Source organism: Pseudophryne corroboree, chromosome 7 (assembly GCF_028390025.1).
Source record: "Pseudophryne corroboree isolate aPseCor3 chromosome 7, aPseCor3.hap2, whole genome shotgun sequence".
Classification (NCBI taxonomy): domain Eukaryota; kingdom Metazoa; phylum Chordata; class Amphibia; order Anura; family Myobatrachidae; genus Pseudophryne; species Pseudophryne corroboree.
Window position 1 is genome coordinate 125673032 of NC_086450.1, and position 24119 is coordinate 125697150.

Genomic DNA, 24119 nt, shown 5'->3' on the forward strand with positions numbered 1-24119 from the left:
CTCGCTTAGCAGAGCAGCAGTGAAAAGATGCTGTGCTGGGTATGCCCCCACAGTGATGAGACACTAATTTGAATCACAGTGATAAAATACCGACTTGAATCCACACAATGTTGGTAGGTATGGCATAGGGTGGGTGTAAGTGTCATGGACAGTGAGAACAGTGTAACATAGCATACCTCCCAACTGTCCAGTTTATCATGGGAAAGTCCCATTTTTCTGGGACTGACACACTGTTCCACCAATGGGCCACAGTGTCACATGGTGATGGGGGGAGTTGGGAGGCCCCCAGTCTATCGCTTAACAGAGCAACAGTGAATAGATGCTGTGCTCATGCGCACAGTATCTATTCACAGGAGAAAGAGGAGCTAGGGGCATGGCCAGCAGCTCACAGAGTGCCTCCATAGTGATGAAACAGGTGGTGTGGCTTGCGATTGCAGCATTCCCGTGAATCCATGCCCCATTTTGCAGAGGCCACACATTTTTTCAGGCACGAACACCATTGGCGCATACAGAAGCCCCGACTTGAATCCGCACAATGTTGGGGGATATGGCATGGGGTGGGTGTAAGTGTCAATGACAGTGAGAACACAAAGACTCTACAAAGTTTTGGGACTCCATTAAACTTACACACTGTCCCACCTGTAGGCCGCAGTGTCCCATAATGGTGGGGGGAGTTGGGAGGCCCCCTGTCACTCGCTTAGCAGAGCAGCAGTGAAAAGATGCTGTGCTGGGCATGCCCCCACAGTGATGAAACACTGACTTGAATCACAGTGATGTAACATCGACTTAAATCCACACAATGTTAGGAGGTATGGCATAGGGTGGGTGTAAGTGTCATGGACAGTGAGAACACAAAGGGCTAAATGCATCATCACTTGGAAAGTGATAAAATGGAGAGTGAAAAAGTACCAGCCAATCGGGTCCTAACTATCATGTCACAGGCTGTGTTTGGAAAATGGCAGTTAGGAGCTGATTGGCTGGTACTTTTTCACTCTCCATTTTATCACTTTACAAGCGATGATGCATCTGGCCCAAAGGCTTTACAAAGTTTTGGGACTCCATTAGAATGTACTGTAAGACCAAGTCACCCTGAAGTGGTTAGACCATCATCCTATCATGCATTGTAAATTTGTGAGTCAAACTTTTCATTTAAAGTCATTATTCAAATACTCTTGGATACTCAAAGTACAAATGACTTATATTTATTTATTTATTGCTGTTTGTATTTTCACTACATGTGATACAGTTTTATTCAGTGCTTTTATTCCTTTCTGTCACTTTTCTACTGTTTATGACAGTTCTGCCTTCAAACCCCCAAACAGAGACATGGGGCTATTTACTAAAGTTCGATTTAAATCAATCAACATTGACAGGCTGTTTCAGGGACAAAATTACACATTTACTTAAAAGTTAAAAAAAAAAAATTGTTAATCAGTTTTTTTCTGATATCGATGTTGGTCCATTTTTAAAGTCTAAAGTCAATTTTTGTCAGTTCCATTAAAAACCCACTGCTAATAAACATAAAAATCAACCAAAAATCACCTACCACTACCTGCTGATTTTCCTACTGGACAAATACTTCATGCATGAAGCTGCTGCATACTTGCCTACCTGACCCTCTCCATGAGGGAGAAAATGCTCTGTTCCTGGACTTTCCTGGTAATGTATGATTGCCATCACCTGTGGTGAAACACCTTTCTTATCAATTAACTAGCTCACCACAGGTGATGGCAATCATACATTACCAGGAAAGTCCAGGAACAGAGCATTTTCTCCCTCATGGAGAGGGTCAGGTAGGCAAGTATGAGCTGCTGTGGTTCCTTTAATTCTGCTTTGTGTACAACTCCGGCAGAAGCGCATTTGCAATGGTTTATGCACATCTCCGGTGGTGGGGCACCTGGGCAGGACCTGTACTGTGCATGTGTAGAACAGGTCGCGCAGTGCCACCTGAGCCTTTTGATTGATTGATTGATTGATTGATTGATTGACAGACGATATGGCGATCGCAGGTGCATGCTGAGGATGTGTAAAATGATGCAATTTTTTTTGCATCATTTTACACATCCTCAGCATGCACCTGCGATCGCCATATCGTCTGTCAATCAATCAATCAATCAATCAATCAAAAGGCTCAGGTGGCACTGCGCGACCTGTTCTACAACAGCCCAAAAAGTACAGAGACGCCTTTGCTGAGGCACACCATCTGCGTACACATTTGCAGCGCACATGCAGGTCCTTTGGTAATCATCAGCTTGAGTAAATCAATGGCCATGCAGCATGGTAGCCTGAGCAGAGACACTGGAGCTATGCTGTTTCAGTACAGATGTGCGGGTACAGCCAGCGACGTGCACCAAACACGGCCAAAACCTGCATTTTTGCCACCACTCTCCCGTCAACATTCACAAATGAGCCTGACTGTTAATCAGTCTGTGTGAAGGTAAGGGCTGCGTGTGACATCACTATTAGACTTTGGTGCATCAGCAGGGGGAATGTACGCGCAATTTACCAATAATCTCTAAATTACAAAAACATCAGCATTTTGTCCATCATCTCTACTTTTATAAGTACAGTATCATAATGAGATTTCAGCGATTGCACATGTTTTAGAAGTTAAGCAGCCCTGTTTCAAATGTGTCTATTCATTTTAGTTATTTTGAGTCAATATTCAAATGAGTAAATAAGTGTTTTGTATAGAACTCTGTTAACGTATTGATGTTTTGGTTGCTGTGCTATTTCAGTCTAAAGTCTATTTTCAGTTGATTTTGCCTTTAGTAAATGCCTGATTTTCAAAATCAACTGAAAATTGATTCAATCAAAATCGATTGTTAGTGACCATAGCCCAGTCTCTCAGTTTTTATAAGAACATCGTTTTAAGGAACTGTTTTCTGAACAACATAACAGGTGGACTTTGTAGGACCTGCTAAATTCACAATGCTGGATTACATATCAATAAGTGACACAGACAAATATAACAATATGTTAAATAACTTTCACAGGAACAAAGATCAAATTAGCAACTAAAAGAGGATAAAACGGATACTCTTCTTCACTCACTTTAACTGAACTATTCAACAGGTTTTGTTTTCTTTTGTTACAGGTGCAGAAAAAGGAATTTAGGGGGACATTTATGCTGCATTCACACCGCAAATGCCGGGTCCTTCCCGGTAAGACAAACGTGTACTTACCGGGTGGGATCCGGCATTTGCGCTCCGTTGCAGGCTTCCCGACCCGGCAATATACCGGGTCGGTTGCCATGACAACGGAGGCCGCAGCAGCAGCAGGGGCGGGGGTGGAGGCGGCGTCGGGAGATGAGCTCATCTCCAGCGCCGCCTCTCCCTATCTTGTGAATGGGAACCGTGTCGCATCGACACGGCTCCCATTCACACCGCACCTGACCCGGTAATCAACCCGGGTAAAACCCTTCTTTTTTACCGGGTTGATTTACCAGGTCAGGCGACCCGCTAAATCGCCCAGTGAGCTTTCACATCGCACACTGACCCGGTTCGACACGGCAATATGCCGTGTCGGTACCGGGTTATTTGTGCGATGTGAAAGGGGTATTACTAAGCACTGATAAGAGCAGAGAAGTGAGCCAGTGGAGAAGTTGCCCATGGCAACCAATCAGCACGGAATCATACTTGCCTACTCTCCCGGAATGGCCGGGAGGCTCCCGAAAATCGTGTGACCCTCCCGGCCCCCCGGAAAAGCAGGCGAGTCTCCCGATTCCTGCACTCCCCCCTGCTCAGCCGCCCACTTAGTGAGTAAAGTGGGCGGTCCGGGCAGTCGACGACGCGATTCTTGTTGAATCGCGTCATCATAGCCACGCCCCCTACAGTATAATGCCTGTAATAGCGGCATTATGTGGTGGGGGCGTGGCTTAAGTGATGCGGTACCTCAGCCACACCCCCACCCCGCCACTTCCATGCCCCCGTCCTGCCTCTGCCACGCCTCCGTCCCGCCTCTGCTCCGCCCCCTCTTCTCATCACTACCAGTCCCCTCCCCCTGCTGATCTGACCTGGCTGCTCTCTCCCGGAGAGAGCAGCTGAAAAGTCGGAAAGCATGCACTGAAGTAACATCTATAATTTGCATACTATAAAATGTTACAGAGCTGCTGTTTGGTTGATGGGGTAATTTCTCCACTGGCTCACTTCCTCACTCTTATCACTGCTTAGTAAATGTCCCCCTTAATGTTTTATCTCATTTCAAACACAAGGTCGACTAGATCAGTACAATTTGCTGCATCCACGTACAAAACTGCTTCAAAGTGACACACACACATATTGGGGGTCATTCCGACCCGTTCGCACACTGCGGTTCATCGCTGCGGTGCGAACGGGTCGGAAATGCGCATGCACGGCACCCGCAATCCGCATGTGCGTCGTTGCCCAGCAATGGAAACGACCAGAAGAAAGAAGAAAGTGATCGCTAGCGTGATCGCAAGAAGACTGACAGCGGGGAGGCGTTCCGGGGCGGATACTCATCGTTTTCCGGGCGTGGAGATCCAAACGCAGGCATGTCCAGGTGTTTGGAGGGTGGTTGTCTGACGTCAATTCCAAGACCTTTCAGTGCTTGATCCATCACACAGGGTAAGTAACTGCAGGGCTACTCTTGTTCTTCATAAAACTTTTTAGCATAGCAGGGCTGCACAAGCGATCGCAGCTCTGCTATGCTAAAATACATTCCCCCATAGGCGGTGTCTAGTTGATCGCACGAGCAGCAACTCGGAATGACCCCCATAGTACTGTGTACACGCACACACACAAAACATGCACACACAAAACATACACACACACAAAAAAACACACATCAACTCCCCCTCCCTTTCAAATGACCTCAATAATTTGAAAATATATTTTAATGAAGTGACAAATTTAAATCCGAATAAAAAAAACCCAAACAAAACAAACACAAAAGTACCCACTTGCTGTTGGAGAAATGTTGGAAATATTCAGTGCTAAGGAGTTGGAAGAGAGCACAGTGATGTCCCCACACAAGATGGCTTCAAGTAAGATTATCCCCTGCTCAATGATGATTGACAGTGCAGAGAATGCCATGTGCACCAGATCCAATAGATCACAAGTTGTGACATTGTTCCCCAGTAAGGTCAGTGGCTGTGATGGCTTAAGAGTGGACAAAAGTGATTATAAGAAATACTTTAACTGCAAGGACTCTTACTTTTCAAGAACAAGGGATACTGTATATTTACTAAGTGTGGGAACTGCCTATGCTGGAGGATCAGCAGCTGCATTTGTGATGCTATCTGTGCATGCACTGTCTTTTGTTTAATAGTTTTGCTTTGTTTAATATTTTTTATAGGCGGTTTAAATGTGCTAGTGAGTCCTTAATGTCCTGGCATACTGGCACTTGTGGTTCAACAAGTGCCATCATGCTTGGAAGGCTTGCTGGGACCTTTAGTCCACCTGTAAAAATCAATATTATTTAACCATTTAATTTTGTTATTACTTCTGCACCCAAAGTCCCAGAGGCCTTGGCTTGCAGTCCGGAGCTAATTGACCTTGGGGAGAGGGGACCCAATTTTTTGGGGTGGAGGGTCCCTCTACCCTGTGGACTGCGGCCCTGGGTTGAATAGAATGGGTCTGTTTGTTGTCATGGCAGTGTGACCCCATGCTGTATGTCCCCATGGTATAGCATCAGCTGCCTCAGCTGGTTCAGCCTCGTGTTCCCCACTATTTGGAAAATAGGGGGGACCCACTGCCATTTTTTCCCTTATTTTTCAATACCAACCTAGTCTCAGAGACTCAGAGGTTCGGGCTGGTTAATAATATGGGTGGGACTCCACAACACTTTTTATTTAAATTTTGCAACTTTTAAACAATATTAATAAAATTAATCCTGCACAGATTATAGCGATCTGTACAGTGCATCATATAAACTCACCAGGTCTATTTTGAGTGGGTTTGCCATGGGCTTTGTGAGTTCTAAACCTGATACATAGTAAATCTGTCGTTTCCCTTCTTGTAACTAAAACATTGATAGTGAGCCGATGTTCTATTTTGTCCTAAATTAGGTCAAGTGGTTGGGTTTTCATCTTTGGCCTTTAGTAAATGAGTGGGTTTCAAAATATGGCCAAAAAAGCGAAACCAACTTTTAGTTAATATACCCCTGTGAATCAATTCATGTTGAAAGGACCTTCTTTAGATATATAACTTTAAACTCTGCAAAACTCAGGGTCTAAAATATATTGAATTATTGGGTTGTCCAACAGAATTGTTAGTTGGGAGAGAGAGTACAAACAGTAGTAGATGAACTTCATTAGGTGCTGAAAAGGGTTACTTTTAAAGTGTAAAAGAGGAAAGAGGTCAAAGTGAGGTACACACCCCAAAATAATTAAGTTTCCTCTAAGCGAGTCCACAGTCCTGGCTTTGTTAGTACTGGGCAATGACCCCACACTTCCTAATCCAATATCCTCTCAGGAGTGGATCACCCAAAAGATTTTAATTGAGTTACCCCCAAAAAAAAGGATTAAAGAGAATAGTGCAATACAATTTTTTCTCCTAGATGTATATAATTAATTACACTCACATGTTGACAGAAAAATCAGGCATATCTTTCACACATCAGTGTGTAATCTTATGGTGTTAAGAACCTACAAATTGATCCCCCTTCCCACTGCATAGAAGCATTTTCAGGACCCCAATATAGGAGAGATCAACAATGGTACAAGTACGCTTTGGACAGACTAAAACTTGTTTAATAAAATACACTCACATTTAACATCTGAATAGATAGGTATATCTACCACACTGTGGTGTTCCAAATAGATGTCACAGGAAACAAAAGCTTTTCCTACTGGACACAGTGGCTATTAGGTGGCGCAGGAAAATTCCGGATTAATCCAAGTGCTGACCAGGGCAATGTCCCAAAAGTCCTCAGAGTACCCACTGGTGGTCCAACAAACAGCAGATTAGACCACTTGTTAGCCATGCTCATCCATACTGTGGCATGGCCACACATACACACTTGACACAGGTGTGACTTAGTATGCCAATATTTGGCTCATCATACCCGTAATTGGCTCTATAGAAAGTTTACGTTCACGGCTGCAAATTAGACATATGCAAACAGCGGTGTGTGTGTGCTTCATGCCAAATAAGTCAGACCCGCGGCTAGGATGGATGAGCGTGGCTACATACAGTATGTAGCTTGCTGTTTTATGAAAGGTACCTTTGATAAAGCTGCAAGCTACAGTATAGCAGTGAAATGTGTACACTAAAAGTGTAACCACTGGCTATGCGCTGGTCTCATTGCTAATTTGGACCCCATCCACAAATTAGTGATAATCTAGGTACTGTAGTAATGGTTTATCACTAATTAAGAATTAATTGAGGTTTAGACAGGTTACTAACCAGTTAGATGATATTAGATAATTAAGTTCAATATAAACACAAGCTGAAAATACAGTATATAGCACTTGACCTTATTCAGGTAAATAACATCTGTAAGTGTACAGATGGCAAGTGGTCATGAAGCAGTCAGTGTTAATGTGACAAGTGACACTTATGCTGCAGCAATATAATTCTCAGTGCCTTCACTTCTGAGGACCAGTGTGTGTAAATTTGGGATACAACTGTTTGCAGCCATTGCCTGCCAGTATGCCCAGTGGATCTGCTCCCATACTTTCCCAAGGTTCTCAATGGTTTAAAGAAAGACAGAATAGCATTACCAGTTCCAGGGTCAGGGCTGGCAGCAAACAAAATGTTTTCATAAGAATAGCAAAGGTCAGGATATGGAAAACAGCAAAACAATACACATAGGCAGGTTAGCAGCAATAAGTAGATTGTAGGAACAGAGGTCAAACTGAAGCAGGAAATATAATGGGTTGGTAAACTGAGGCAAGCTAATTTTGTTGGTTACATGCACAAAGTTGTAACCCATCTCAGCACTATTAAACCTGGGGAGAGAGTGGTGGCTCAGATAAAATGATGACGCTAGTGTGCTATTCATGATAGCCAGAATTTGCCTGGAACAGAAATGACAGCATATGGGATGGTATTGAGATCCCGGTGCTTGGGATGCCGATGATCCCGAAACCTAGCAGGTAAGTGTGGAAACCTAATCCCTTACCTCCCTAATCCTAACCCTCCTTTCCCGTAGCCTGACCCTAACTCCTGCCCATGCTGCCTAATCCTAACCCTCCCAGATTGGGCCTAACCCTCACCACAGCCTAACCTCCCCCCCACCCGCAGTCTAAACCTAACCTCCCTCGCGTGGCTTACCTCTGAGCAGTGCCGACAGTCATTCATTCGGGATCCCAGATTCGGGATTCCAGCACCGGCATTGAGAACCATGTCTGGATCGCGGCATCAGCATTCCAAGCAGTGTCTGGATTCTGGTGTCTGGATTCTGACTGACGGGATCCTGAACGTGGGGATCCTAACCGGATCCCCAGCATGCAATGCCCTGGCATCTACTGCAAAGTGACAGCCATTACAGCAGCAAAACTCACTATCACATACCAGTTTGGGAGAATTGCACCTCTGCTAGTGTCTATATTCCAATTATCCTCCATAACTGAAACTCGAGACTGTCACCAATTAAGCATCTACTAAACTAATGTTCCATAGAATGCATTTCCATGTGTTATAATTATTTCACATAATGAAACAGTTTGCTTTTATTTGAAATGTTTTTTTTTTTCATTTGCATTTCCTCTGTTAATTGTTTTAACATTTGTATTAACCCGACTAAAAACGTTATATTCCAAGTATTCCCACTGCCGACACACATGCAGTACAGTGGGGTAGATGTATTAACCTGGAGAAGGGATAAAGAAGTGATAAAGCAGTGATAAGCGCAAGTTGATAACGCAACAGCCAATCATTACAAATGTGAAAAATTACAGTTAGGAGCTTACTGGCTGGTGCATTATCACCTTGTGCTTTTCTCTGCTTGTTCACTTCTTGGTGAGATACTTAACAGTTTGTGCTAACATATTTAATTTTATGTCACACACACCTACGATACCTCTAAATAAAATTGGTGACAAAATAAATAATTTGTATGTATGACTGGGCAAACAAAATTTTCCCATTCTCACATCATAAAGGGTATAATCATTGAATTTTTTTTAAAATGAGTAAATTAAACTCAATGATTTGAATTCTGCGAATTACCCGTGCTGACCGTTTCGTTTAGTTGTAAGACCCATACTTGGATTTTTCCTTGCAGCTGCAGGAGGTGCGAGGAAATGTCCACAATAAAAGGCATCTTCCAGGGTATAAAAAGTGGAGAAATTCTTTGTTTCAGCATTTTATGCAGAATCAATGGGTGCAAGGGGAAAAGGCAATTTTATTGAATAGGTGTGGGCATGAAACATGGAGCTTTTCTCTGCGTGGCAAACCCAGCAGCTAATCGGATTCCTCCCCTTAATATCTCTTTTTATAGCATTCTGTTTATTTCTTGATGTAGGATAAAAATCTACTTATTTTGGTTACGGAGATCATTACAAAATGAGTAAGGATTTTATTCAATAAGAAATGTGTTGGATCATGATGTTAGTGAGTGTGTTGCTCAGTGTCAAAAAGAGTAGGTACTGTAAATGCTTTATTAGAACTATGGAGTTAATCTACCGTACTGTCCACCCAAGTTCATATAATAATCAAAGAATAGGTCAACATTATGTTTCAGTTCTCATTAATTACTTAAATGGCTAACATTTAAAAAAAAAAAAAAAGCTCAGAAATTGTCTGCTTTTCGATGACTGGATTACGTTAAGTACATCTATTTAAAACTCATCCCACACTATTTTATGCCCCAAAAATAAATTTTTTACACTTTTAAAACAATGAGCTTTCTGTACATCGGTAACAGATACAGTATATCGGTCAACCACTGATCAGAACATCGGGACATTGTACTTATCTGGCTGCTGCTCCTCTCTGTAGTCACCGAGTGGAGGGTTCTGCTGGGCTGCCCGTTCAGAAGTGATCGGCTGCACAGCAGACACTAGGGGATACTGAAAGGCCAGGAGGTCCTCTGATATTGGTAGCTGCTGGAATATTATCTTCCAGCAGCCACCCAGTTGCTGTTCATTACTGGTTATATCAGATGCTACCCTCATCAGGAAAGCTCAGCATGGCATAGTTGCATCTGATACCATGTGTTTTAAATGATTTTTCCTGTGCCATAGCTTTGGCTGAAGTAATGCAGCTGCAGCGATCAGCAAGGAGATGGAGTAGTTCCTGGCACCCCAGCACTACAGAGCAGCCGGTGTCAGTAGCCATGTGGCTGGGGAATGGGAAGGCCCGCTCCCAGTACTCCAACAGAACAGGGATTAGGGCCACAGCCTGGACTAAGTTTAGCAGCTGCAGTGAATTAGTATGTTCCCCCAGGGATACTACAGAGTACGAGGCTACAGGAAGGGGATGGTTACTGTGTGCAGCAGAGTGGTGAGGACCAGGAGAGTAGATTCTGGTACTCCCACATTGGCTAGGCACTGAGATTAGTGTTACAATTAAAACATTTTTAATAAAATGTATTAGTATATACTGTATTGTGCAGTTCATGGGTATATAAAGGCCGGAGCTGAGTGTAGATATTTCACAATGTATTTAAGTTTTGAATGTATGCATATTTAAAGTAAATTAAATTGCACTTACCTCTTTGCTGGTGGAAGTGTACTTTTGTGACATTTTGTTTGATTTATCAAGGGACTTAATCTTTTTAAAGACTTATGAGCAATAAACAACTTGCATTAAGATTATATATAAAAATAGTAAAGATTCTCACAGCGGTGCTGTTAAATTTTCCACAAAAGTTCCAAAATTCCTTTTAGTAACAAAGTGTTTAAACAATGGGGTTTTTTTTGTCCCTCTGTAAAATATATTACAAAGTAACCCCTTAAGTATAATCTCTTAAGTGAATTTGCTGGCCACAAAAAAAGTCTCATGCTTTAAAGAAAGTGTATTCCCATAAAAAAAATCATAAAGATTAAAAATTATATTTCCACACGTGAAAGTTTGTAAGCCTCAGACATACATGTTCTCCGTATTCAGTTTTAAACGGGTTTCAGCAGTATAGTCTTTTCAGGGTGGTTGGTTGAGCTGCTTATGAGAGGCACAGCTGCTACTGTTTTAAGTGCTTAGAGTTTCCTAAAGTGCATCCGGAAAGTATTCACGGCGCTTCACTTTTTCCACATTTTATTATGTTTCAGCCTTATTCCAAAATGGAATAAATTCATTTTTTCCCTCCAAATTCTACACACAATACTCCATAATGACAATGTGAAAAAAGTGTGTTTGAGAGTCTTGCAAATTTATTAAAAATAAAAAACTTAGCGAAACTGCCCAAAGATAGGTTTGTCAAGCTTGTGGCATCATATTCCAAAACAAGTAAGGCTGTAATTGCTGCCAAATGTGCATCAACAAAGTATTGAACAAAGGCTGTCAATACTTATGTACATGTGATTTCTTAGTTTTTTTATTTTTCATAAATTTGCAAAAATCTCAAAAACACTTTTTTCACATTGACATTATGGGGTATTGTGTGTAGAATTTTGAGAGGAATAATGAATTTATTCCAGTTTGGAATGAGGCTGTAACATAACAAAATGTGGAAACAGTGAAGCGCTGTGAATACTTTCTGGATGCACTGTATCTGTGGCATAACTTGCATTAAGATGCCATTAAGATGCCTGCTGTATCCTGTGATAAGTTGTGTTCGAAATCCCAGCGGTTGGAATGCCAGCGGTCAAAATACAGAGTGCGGTATCCCGATGTTGGAAATTCTGACTAGGCAAAATAAGAATATGTACCTTTCCCCAATTCCCCCCTAACCCTAGTCCTCCCTTCCTGCAGCCTAAACCTAATCCTCCTCCCTGCAGCATAACCCTAAACCTACCCAGGGGTGCATAACCCTAACACCCACTCCTTGCGGCCTAAACGTAAACCCCCCCTTTCCGCAGCCTAACCCTCCCACCATAGCATAGACCTAACCCCCCCATGTAGCTTACCTTTCCGGCAGCCCAGCAAACACTTGTTCAGGATTCTGGCGGTCAGGATTCCAGTGCTGGGATTGTGCTCCTAGTCAGCATTCCGAGCAGTGTCAGGATTCCATCATTGGTATTTTGACTGCCGGGATCCTGACCGGATCCCTCCTGTGACTACCAGAGGAGTTGGTGCCTATTCTGTATTGAGGCCAGTGTCCTCAAGGTGAAACCTTCTGCCAGCTACTCAGTGCAGACTGATCTGTAGTTGGAGACAAGTGGGAATTAGCTGACACTATCCAGGAAGTGTTACAGCACCTTGTCCACACATACCCTGAAGTAGGCAGTTCCAGGTGCCGTTGATAGGAAAAGTGGTTGCAGTACTAGATTAGGAACCTGGTGGTGGCAATGAGTGAGAGAATTCCTAGAAGTGGTGAAGTAAGCCCCCTTAGGTTATTCAGGGACAAGTAACAACCCCCTATAATATCAGTGGCAAAAACCTATGATCATCTGGTGGAGGAAGTTCATTAAGTTACAGCCACCAACTAGACCTCTGATTATATCCTGGACCATATTATAGCCTATGTACTTTCTCATTCTTTTTAAAAATGCTGATAATATCTGCAAGGTGCTTAAAGAGTTTGTGCTAACCCAGGTAAATGTGAGAAATTGTTCACAATATCACATTGAGAAAGGGATTGTAATACTTAGTGTGTTATGAAAGCTTCAAGAATTACCTGGGTAAGGTGTACATAACTAAAAAGAGATGCCATAACAACCAGAAAATAAATGCAACCACTTCACTGATTTTAAGACGGTTTTTTTCTGCGCTCTGCGTCTCTCCTGATTCGGACAAGCTGCTGTACTTTTATAGGTGACCAGCCTATTAGAACAGTTATAGTAAGAAATGTAAGCACTGCACTCAATCCTGGACTCTGTGTTGGTGAATTAATGTAATAGTTTTACCATGTATTTTGATTGACAATGTATGATACCTGTTGGTAAATATGATGTAATAATGACCAAAGAATGAGATAGGGTGCCAGCTGGTGAACAAATGTGTGTTAAACAGTATACACTAGTACGGATATAATCACAATACAATGTTTTTATTGATGAAGACATGGTTTCACCGGATAAAAAAAAATATATATTTTGTTTCAAACAATGAAATAATGCACTTAATAGTGGAAAAGGGCAATCTAGTCCATATGAGCTTAATAAAGAAAAAATGAAAAAATAAAATAAAAAATCCAAAAGGAAAAAAAAAGAGAGAATAAATGCACAATATCCTTCAGTTACTGGATCAATGAATCTGCTATGAACGGGTACAGTCTCTTTGCATGCGGCGTCCCGCATGCGATGTATTTATAAAGTGCTATAGATAGAGTTGGTGATGGAGTATGCTTGCGGGTAGTAGAGTCCGGAGACTCACCCAATGCCGCCTCCCGCGGCGGACAGGGGGAGGCAGCATTAGGTGAGTCTCCGTGTGCGGCAGGGAATCTGCAGACAACAGCTCGGAGGAGCGTTGGCTGCAATCTCCCTTGCCCTTGACGGTGTTTCTCCCCCGAACCTACCAGGCTTCACGGGAGCGCCTGTACCGAGGCGCACCACTGGAGACTGGGGTAGGGGTGAGGAACGTGTCCGGAGGTACACACTTATTTACTTCCTGCAAATCCATACCACACTGCCCAGCACTACACGGACTCTACTACCCACAAGAATATCCCATCACCAACTCTGTCTATAGCGCTTTATAAATACATTGCATGCGGTACGCCGCATGCAAAGATACTGTACCCGTTCATAGGAGATGCATTGATCCAGTAACTGAACAACATTGTGCATTTGTTCTCTCTTTCTTTTTCCTTTTGGATTTTTATTTTAATTTTTCATTTTTTCTTTATTAAGCTCATATGGACTAGATTGCCCTTTTCCACCATTAAGTGCATTATTTCATTGTTTGAAACAAAAGGAAAAAAAATGTTATCTAGTGAAACCATATCTTCATCAATAAAAACATAGTATTGTGATTATATCCTAACTAGTGTTTACTGTTAAACACACATTTGTTCACCAGCTGGCACACTTCACTGATTACTAATTGTAATATCAGCTGCCGAAACAAGGATCAAATAGGGCATTTATCAAAGAGTTGTGAGAGATAAAGTTTAAAGATAAAGTATCAACCAATCAGCTCTTGACATTTTTCAAACACAGCCTTAAAAATGACAGTTATAAGTTGAGTAATAATTTATCTCTCTTCACTTTATCTCTCTAAAAGCTTTGATAAGTACCCCCGAAGTCTTGTATCACCACCAATGTTGATGGGTAAATCAACCAGGAATACAGACCACTTCTAGTCACATGCATTCCACACACCGGAAATCAAATGCTGGAAAACATCATACTCCGCCCAAGTAATAAATCTACTTTGCCTCTTACTGTAACAGTAATCTTGCGTTGTCACCTCCATGAATGGATTTTGGGACGTCATGATTCCGATTTATTAGCAAAGCAAAAAAAACAACACACAACTTGGCAAAACCATCGGGGTAATTCAGATCTGATTTCTGCTGTGCATTTTCGCACAGCGGACGATCAGATCCGAACTGCACATGCACCGGCGCGTCGCAAGGCTGCAATGGGGATCGCCGGTCAACGATGGGATTGTGCGAAGCATCCATTCGCATGGGCATTGGCAAGGAAATTTACAGGATGAGGCCATTTGTGGGTGGCAACTGACCATTTTCAGGGAGTGTCCGGAAAAATGGGTTCAAGCATTTTCAGGGAGGGTGTCTGACGTCGGCTCTGGCCTCAATCAGCAGCATTCTATCGCACAGCATAAGTAAGTCCTGGGCTGCGGAGAGACTTCACAAACTGATGCTTTTTGTCCAAGAAATGTCTTGCTACTGGTTTGTCTGAGTGCTGAATGCTACTAAGAGCGATGGTTGTCCATTCACTCTCTACAAATGCAGTGTTTTGCCCACATAAACTAAGCTGCACGGAAAAAATTAAGATGCAGACACCATATTCTGAAGTAGTGGTCTCCTTATATTTGATGATGGAAATAAAAATCTGTCTGCATGTCTCAGCAGATCATACAGCCTACGCAGCAGAAGCAACCAACTTTGGTCTGGCAGAGCCAAGTGGTGTTGTGCTCTGTAGTGAAACTGAGGGTTAGTCATCAATAGATTCTGCAAATGGTGCCCTCTTTTGTATGATAATAGTGACAGGGGCAGGGCAGGGGTGGCAAGGACTGGACAGAGGGGACAAGGACAGAAGGAAGGGTCAGCAGAGAGAGATGACACGGCCAGCACAGAGGTGACAAGGACAGTACAGTGGTGACAGGGACAGAGAAGGGGTGGCAGGTACTGGACAGAGGGGACAGGGACAGAACATAAGGTCAGCAGATAGAGATGATAGGGCCAGCACAGGGGTGACAGGGACAGGAGAGAATGGAGGCAGGGCCAGCTCAGAGGTGACAGGGACAGAACAGGTCAGGGGAGACAGGGACAGGCTTCGTTAATAGACCCTGTGACAGCAGCGCGCATTTGGGGCAATTACCTGACACTGTTACAGTACTCTACCTAGCCACAGGACACTCAGATGATTCCCAGCCCTGCACCCCGCACTGTCCTCCATCGTTGCCCGGCTATCTGCATGTTGCGACGACTGATAGAAGGAGCTGGTGTTCCTTACTGCTGGCCTTGCTTCAGCTAACGGTACTAGTGGCGGGTAAGCCGTGCTGGGTCATGTGGTCGGCGGCTCCTCTATTACAGCAGGAAAGGGCCTGGAATGGCCGGGGGACAATAGAGAAGGTGCCTCCTTCAGGGCAGGAGCCCAGCGGCAACCAACTCGGTTGTCTCAGACAGTTCTGCCCCTGTAGCCTCATGAAATAGACAATAAGGGCTGGTAGCCACTCTCAAAAGAGGATTTGTCCTATCAATTTAGTATTTTGTTTATTGTATTCTGTATGTATATTTTATCTTACATGTACTTAAGTAAATGTCAGCAGCACCAATTCGAATCACCCCCCACCTCTACCTTCTGCAAAGATATATATAATACTCTTTTATCTATATGAAGTTCCCCTCTTTAAACAACGACTTTATAACAAGTAAGTGATTATGACCAATGTATTTATCTGGGGAAAGGGTTCGGTTAGGTTAAAAAAAAAATCACCCAATGTGGTATCCTATTTAAGAAAAAAATCCTTTATATTGCAATGACTATATGAACAGAATGTTTGCATTTACATCACATTACCACTTATTTTGAAATGAGACACTAGTACGTCTGAGATATCAGTGATATATTTGCAAGCATTGAACTACGACTGTTGTTGTATGCTCAGAAATCATGACCTCTTTAGAGAACACCAACAGTAACCTAAGGCGTCCTTTGCCTGGCATTAATCTACTACAGTCAGTCAAACTAAATAAACTCTTAAGAATTCAAAGCTGAAAATTAGATGTTATAGGACCTTATTATCATGTCCTAAGGTCACTTTGTAGGTTAATCTCAATAACATTCTCCCCAGAGTTAAACAAGAATGCTGAAACTTGATTATATTACAGGCAAATGTCACCATATCTGTTTAGCTGTATGTTTATGGAAACAAATTCTTTAAAAAATAAAGAATAAGTTACACTAAGAATTCTTCAGAGGATTTATTGACATGCTAGGTTCTCAAAGGGTAGATAAAGGAAATAACCATTTGGTATTATGGCCGTTATAGCAGAAATTGCGTCACCTTGTTTTTTAGCTTATTTGGAGAACACTTACACTAAAAGCAAATCTTGATGGATTTAATCAGCCTGTATAAAACAAAATCGTTTTTGGGGTGATTAAAGATACTGACAAAATAAAATAATTGTGCTATTTTTTATACAGTATACTTTTATAAGAAGTCACAAAAAAAGGAAAAATAAACGTCTTTCCCATGCACAAGACACACTGGAGTTCGTCACGCATATCATGTTTGTCGATCTACTATAATCTCTATCTTTTCCATGTCGACATTTTGACCATGTTGATCTTTTGTACCTGTTGATTTATTGCATGTCAACTATATGGGGTCAACATATTGACTGTCTATCTAAAACCTGTAGATCTATTATACAACACCTAAACTAGGGTACAGAATGCAGTTACAAAATAACTTTCGGAACAACCCATGAAGTTACTATAGGGCAGATAGTGCGGTTAGCACAATGATTCTGGTTTATTCAGCAAATACTTGTTTCTTTTGAGCATATGCGGGCCAGGTTCCAGAACACAAACCCAAGCTTCCTCACTGTGTATACACCAGACATTGCTCCTGCTCAGAAGAGATACTGTAATAAAGGTCCACAGATTCTGGACCCATAGCAAAATTTAGGAGATGGCAGTCATAGCTGAACTTCCTGTGGAATTGAGATTCCACCTACTGTACAGTCAGCTTAATTTATGTACATTTTTATGTGAGCAGAGACAGATTTCAGCATGCACTGTAGTCACCCATTGGGAATTTGGAAACCCCAGAAGGGCACACTGTGGTTCTGAAGGCATGTTAATTGGGGCTTTCAGAGTTGTAAGTTGAGAGAAAGGTACAAAAATGTAATACTGTAATACAGACTGTGTTTCAGGAGTAACTAACAGACAGAAACATGAAAGATGACTTTCATTTCCATTTGACCATGTACCAAGTTGACGGCATAGGTGTGCGCAGCAAATTTTATTAGGGGGTGCATGACTGGAGTGGCGTGTCTAGCACCGTCTACCGAGCGTGCCTAATACTGCCTAATGGGCATGTTTAGCACCACCTCCTGGGCTTCAGTAATATAGAGATAGTCAATAAAAGGCTGCGGCACTCACAGGTCTTGTAATCTGTATGCAGGTTATATACTGGTCCACCTCATCTTAGCAGGACACTCCAATCCATATACAAGTCAACGTTTCTTTTTATTACATAAAATTTTGTCAGGATATACAAAATTTTATGTAATAAAAGAAAACGTTGACCTGTATATTGGAGTGTCCTGCTACGATGAGGTGGACCAGTATATGACCTGCATACAGATTACAAGACCCGTGAGTGCCGCAGCCTTTCACTGACACACATTATATATGGTTGATGCCTATGGTTGATGGTAAAATAATAAATGTTTTTTTCATCTATTTATCCTGGTGGAAGAAGGTCTTTTTTTTATATTACACTTGCATGGCTTTAATAAAAGGCAGATACAATTTTAAAAAAACACAAACCTTATTGTTAAAAACCTTCATCTATTGATCACCTAAGTTTTGAAGCAGGCACAGATAAAACACCTTGTAATCCATCAAATTATCAGCAGAATGTTCACAGCAGAGCAGAATATTTCAGGAAACTATTGTGATGTTGTGGAAGGAAGTGACCTGCCCAAATGTGTGATTGTATAATTTAAGGTCTGCCTTAGGGTCATGATTTAAGGAGGGGAATGGAGGCAAATACGAATCCACAGATAAGGTTAAATAGAGAAAGGAGGATAGCCCCTAATAGCATAGAGTAGTGTCGGTAACAGACTGACAAACTGATGCATAAAAACATTGGTGTCAACTATAGAGATAAGCAAAGCGAGCGCAAAATATCATGAAAATGTACTGTTTTCAAAGTTTGCAATTCCTGCAATATTTTTCCATTATACTTTTGGATTGCTGCAGAAAGGCAATCTATACTCTAGGCCTGATGAACAGCTGCAATGAAGTGTCTGTGCAATACAGTACAACTAACATTCAATTGCATCAGAAGGCATCTGAAGGAAATAGATGCCTCCTGCATGCATCTGCGATCCGAGGGCTGCATTCAAACATGCCGCATCGAATTACTATCGCCCTCGGCCAAACTCCCCTGTTTTGGATAATGTTCACAGTGTCCTCCCTCCAAATGTGACAACATATCAATCATGCTGAGGCTAAGGGGGGACTGCGGGTTTGTGTACAAATCCAAATCTGGCTCTTTATGCTTAAGTAATAGTTGAACATATAAATAAACCATTTGCATAGAATATGTGACTGTTCCGATGACTGCTTTTTTCAAATAAGTGACCTCAAATCTAGCTTAAGATGGTCATACACTAGATTACGATGCAATGCGTGGTCCCGTGGGTCGAATGTCGCATCTTCTGATCATATGTGCAGCCCATATTATCCGTCGTAATTGTATGCACATCGGACCATGTTTAATGCACATACGATGCATCGTTCAATGGAACATTCGATCAGCATAATTTTGAGTGGTATTTTTTTCAAGGCGGCTACGTGCTTTTTGTGAGGCATACGATCGCTAGATAGATCATATGCTTCATCATATGCACATCGTGGGTCAAAAAAAACACAAATTTTGTGTCCAGAGCTCCCAGTGGAATTGAAGGGAAATAGTAGCAGGAATCGGATCGGATATTGGTCATCCTAGTGCATGGCTGGCCAAACCGATCCTCGGGATCTACCAACAGGTTCATGTTTTCCAGGCCTCCTTTAGATCTGTAAAATTGTCAGTTAGGAATGAATGTAGCACATCTTAATTAGTAATGACTACACCTGTGCACCAGCTAGGTGGTCTGGAAAATGTGAACTGTTGGTAGATCTCGAGGACTGGTTTGGCCAGCTCTGTCCTAATGTATAGCCAGCATTGTTTTTAGGGCTTCAGCAAAGATACACCAGTCATTATTAACTGCATACGTGGCACCTGGTATATGTAGGCGTAAAACATATTTTGTGTCTAATGCATTTTAGGATCTGTGTAACACAAAATAACATGCTTCTGAAAAGGATGTACTAAACTTACATCTGCATGGTTATACCAGTGTACACTTGATATGGAACTCCAGCCCAATTGTGTAAGATCCTTAGAGCCACTGATTTATGAAGAAGGCTGATAACAAATTATTTCCTCTAAATTACATACATTGACCTGGTATTTCAAGAAAAAGAGTGCAGGTTTTTAGGAGTGGAGATGTTGCCCAAAGTAACCAATAAGATTATATTTATCATTTATCTAGCAACTTCTAGAAAGTATTAGCTTGACTATGATTTTTTTAATAGTATGAGCAGTAACATTGGGTACAAATCAGACAGAGTGGCAGAGCAATGTTGGATAGTTTGGTAATTTAATAAAAGATATAGAAATATAAATTTCAATTTGCAACACAGTGCCACTGCCGACCAAGGAGGACTGGGCGACGGGCGCAGCAGGGCTGCTTTATCTTCAAGGTGAGGACAAAAGACAGAAAAATTTAATAAAAGTGAGAGAATAAGGAGATGGAAAAGTAGAGGAGACTTGATAATAGAACCAGAAGGACAATGAGGCAAGGAAGGATCAGAGATAGGATAGGTAAGGGAAAAATGTAGGGCCTAATTCAGATCAGATCGCAGCAGCAAATTTGTTAGCAGTTGGGTAAAACCATGTGCACTGCAGGGGGTACAGATATAACATGTGCAGAGAGAGTTACATTTGGGTGTGGTGTGTTCAATCTGAAATCAGAATTGCAGTGTAAAAATAAAGCAGCCAGTATTTACCCTGCACAGAAACAAAAAAAAACCACCCAAATCTAACTCTATCTGCAAAAGCTATATCTGCCCCACCTGAAGTGCACATGGTTTTGCCCAATTGCTAACAACTTTGCTGCTGCGATCAGATCTGAATTAACCCCATATGAAATGAAGGGAAAACATAGAAGAAGATGTGGAAGAAGAGACAAAAGGGGAGAAAAATATGAAGCTGAGGAGAGATCAAGAGACAAAAGGACAGGAATGATAGAAAGAAATTAGTGTCAGAATGAAGGACAGTGAGATAATAGATAAATGGGTCTATTTACTAAGCCTTGGATGGAGACAAAGTGAACGGAGATAAAGTACCAGTCAATCAGATACGAACTGACCTATTATAGGCTGTGTTTAAAAAAAAATAACAGTTAGGAGCTAGTTGGTTGGGCCTTTATCTCCGTCCACTTTATTTCCATCCAAGGCTTAGTAAATAGACCTCAAAGTAAGGGGACAGTCAGAAAATAACCAAGAAGACAAACACAATGATATTAGAGGTAAAGAGAAATAGAAAAATGGATAAGAAAATGGAAGAAAGACCAAAAAAGATTGAAGTAAACTGGTGTTAGACATCTATTGGAAAAGCAGAGGTGGAGGGAAAGAGAAAAAAAGCTGAAATACTGTAGATAATGAAACAATAAAATAAAATAGGAGGCTCTAGCCATAGGGAGCTAGAAAGAAGGGATGATTACATTATAGATTAAGATTATCTGTGTTCCACTGTCCCTTGGCAGCATTATAGAAAGGCAGAGCAAGCTTTGTGGATTCTTGAAATGTTTATAGTTAAATTCATATGTATTCTTAATGGGATGTAGTTATGTGACCGGCGATTTCGACCGCTGGTCACATTACCTCCCCCTACATCCAGCACCCTCACAATCCCAACAGTCGGCATGCCAAATAACAGGGACTATCTGCACTCGCGGATGTCCACGACACCCTTAGTGTGGGGATAGAACCCTTCCGCAGCGTGGCGAGTGCAGCAAGCCCACAAGGGGCTTGTTGCGCTCAAACCCCTCCCCCCCACCGGCATTCAGCTGCTGGGATGCCGGCATCAGTATGCTGACCGGCGGACTCCTGATCATCGGTCACGCAATACACACCCATTTCTAATATGGAGTGAAGTATGGTCTGTGGCATAATGAGTATAAGGGGCACTGCTGTGTGGTAAGATGTGTTTTATGAGGCACTACTTCTGTGTGGCATAATGTGCTCTAAGAGGCACTACTACTGTGTGACATAATGTGAATAAGGGGCCCTACTGTAAGACGTAATGTGAACAAGGGGCACTACTTTTTGGCATAATGTGTTATATGGGGCACTACTACTGTGTGATATAATGTGTATAGGCCACTACTCAGGGCAGTAGAGAGACTGTCTGGGCCCAGGTACTTTTGGGGGGAGTGGCCTAACAGGAGGTGTGTCCACACCCCCTTCAAAACATTTATGTAAAATAGTACTTTATGCACAGGGGGTGTAGTGAGCCCTTCAGCCTGAAGCAAATCCAGTAGGAGGACATGCAATCTGTGTGATCGTTAACCCCACCAGGACAGGCAGAGGAAACTGCTGCTGCGTTATATACTTGCTTTTTTTTTTTTTTTGCTTTACTTCCAAATTAGAATAAGGCCCTCTTATATGTTGCTCTGTTCTGCCACTCAGTTCTTGCCACATCTGCAGCATAATACTGATTGACATGTGTGCAATGACACATATATCACTTAATAATGTCAGATTTTCAGCTTTGTAATCAATAAGCTTCAAGGATAGCTCTTCTAGTAGCACTCATCTTCATTTGATGTCATTGTATTTGCTCTCTGCTTACTTTTCTCAGAGTATTATACATTTATGTTCATGTTTTGCTTTACTAATGCTGCAATAGTAAACCTTTAGAGGTATTATTTCATTATTTAAGTTAATCATTAAATGCCTCTTCGAAGAACTAAAAGTCAAATCCAGGAGTAACCAACATTCACTAATGTCTGGAAGAATAATTTTTATTACTTTTACTGATACAGTACCTGTAATGGTACCTCTTTTTACTACAGTGGGGGTGATTCAGATGTGGTTGAATTGAGCATGGCTGCTGCGTACTTTGAAGCAGCAGTGATGGTCAGATGTGTTAATGCAGCAGGAGGCGTCTGGTGTGCGTAGATGCTTTCTGAATGCATGGTGATCCATTGCTGTGTCCGAGGGTGCAGCATCAGATCACTTGCTTCACCATTGGCCGACTGCATGACCATTTAGGTTACACAGACCTGCTGCCACACCTCCGTCACTAAGGCCAGGAAATCTCCTCCGGCAGACAGAGACCCTGGCCTTGGCACTCCCAAAAAATGGAGCCAACACACCTCCATTTTGTGAAACAGCTGTCATTGCCACGCACTCTCCAACCTTAAATGGCTGCAGACCATTCATCACTTGACGACTGCAGTCATACATGGGAAAAGTACTGAACATCAGGCCCAATATACACTTCTTCTGTTTTCTTTGCAGCAAATCTGTGATGTACAACTTCACAGTCTTAACTATAGGGATATAATATCCATTAAATGCATATTCACAAATTATTAATAATAATTAGAGATAAGCGGGTCCAGTTCTCAGAGAATCAAACCCACCCAAATTTGTCACTTCCGAGCAGATCCACGTCAAGGCTTGGGTCTTTCCGTCTGAATGTTATTGAGGATAATAATACTGTAGAAATGAAAAAAGCCCAAAATATTAGATTTTTGCTGTTTTTGCTGTTTTTATCAATTAAAAAAACACAGATCCAAAACCAAAACACGTGAGCGTGGTTTTAGCAAAACCAAAACACAAAGTTAATACAGTTCCAAAACCAAAAACACTAAGTTAATACAGATCCAAAACAAAAATACTGGGGTCGGCGCACATCTCTAAAGGTGTGTACACACGGTGAGATCCCTGCTATGTTCGATTTTGACTATGCAATTTCCCTTGAACTTCCCCAGAGCCCAGATAGCACAGATAGTACAGATTTTGACTATCTGTGTTTGAGACTTTGTCTATGTACGATTTTGACTAAGTGCCAATTTTGACTATACTTTGTACTAGATTGTACACTAGATAGTCAAGATTGACTTGCCTGCACAATCTATCAAGCCTTACGATACCAAACCCACGGGAGCGCGCATCGGGATCGAATCTGTATCGCAAGCTGCCTAGCACCATGAGATATGCACTAACTTTTTCATAAGATTTTGACTATGTAGTCAAAATCTTACAGATTTATCTCACCGTGTGTACACACCTAATAATAATGTATTAGAACATCTCAGACTTTCACATCAGATCCTCAACACAAAATGATGCCTGAACAAGTGATGATTTCCTCCGCTTTTGCCCCACATTAGTGGGAAAGTCACAGTAAAATTAGAATTGTCTGGTTAAACAGAATTACTAAGGTGTCATTACCTTAAAAACCCAGCTACACCTAATTCTACTTAGGAGACCTTGGGAAAGGGAAGTGTTATTATTACAGATGTGTGCTGACCCCGTGTTTTAGTTTTGGTGCTAATTCATTGTCAGGTTTTGGTTTTCCCAAAACCACTGTCACTGGTTTTGGTTTCGGATCTGTATTCTGTTTTTATCAATC

At 41.9% G+C, this 24119-nt stretch overlaps 1 long non-coding RNA gene across 6 annotated transcripts in view; it reads right to left on the reverse strand.

Annotated features, from left to right (window-relative positions):
• LOC134944774 (uncharacterized) overlaps positions 1-24119 on the reverse strand; it is a 109767-nt gene that overhangs the window by 37071 nt on the left and 48577 nt on the right. The window contains exon 5 of one of the 6 annotated variants that reach the window (XR_010181948.1): positions 23125-23200. The exons of the other annotated variants lie outside the window; for them this stretch is intronic. This is a non-coding gene — a long non-coding RNA (uncharacterized LOC134944774). The remainder of the gene's footprint in view (positions 1-23124; positions 23201-24119) is intronic. 6 annotated transcript variants of the gene reach the window in all.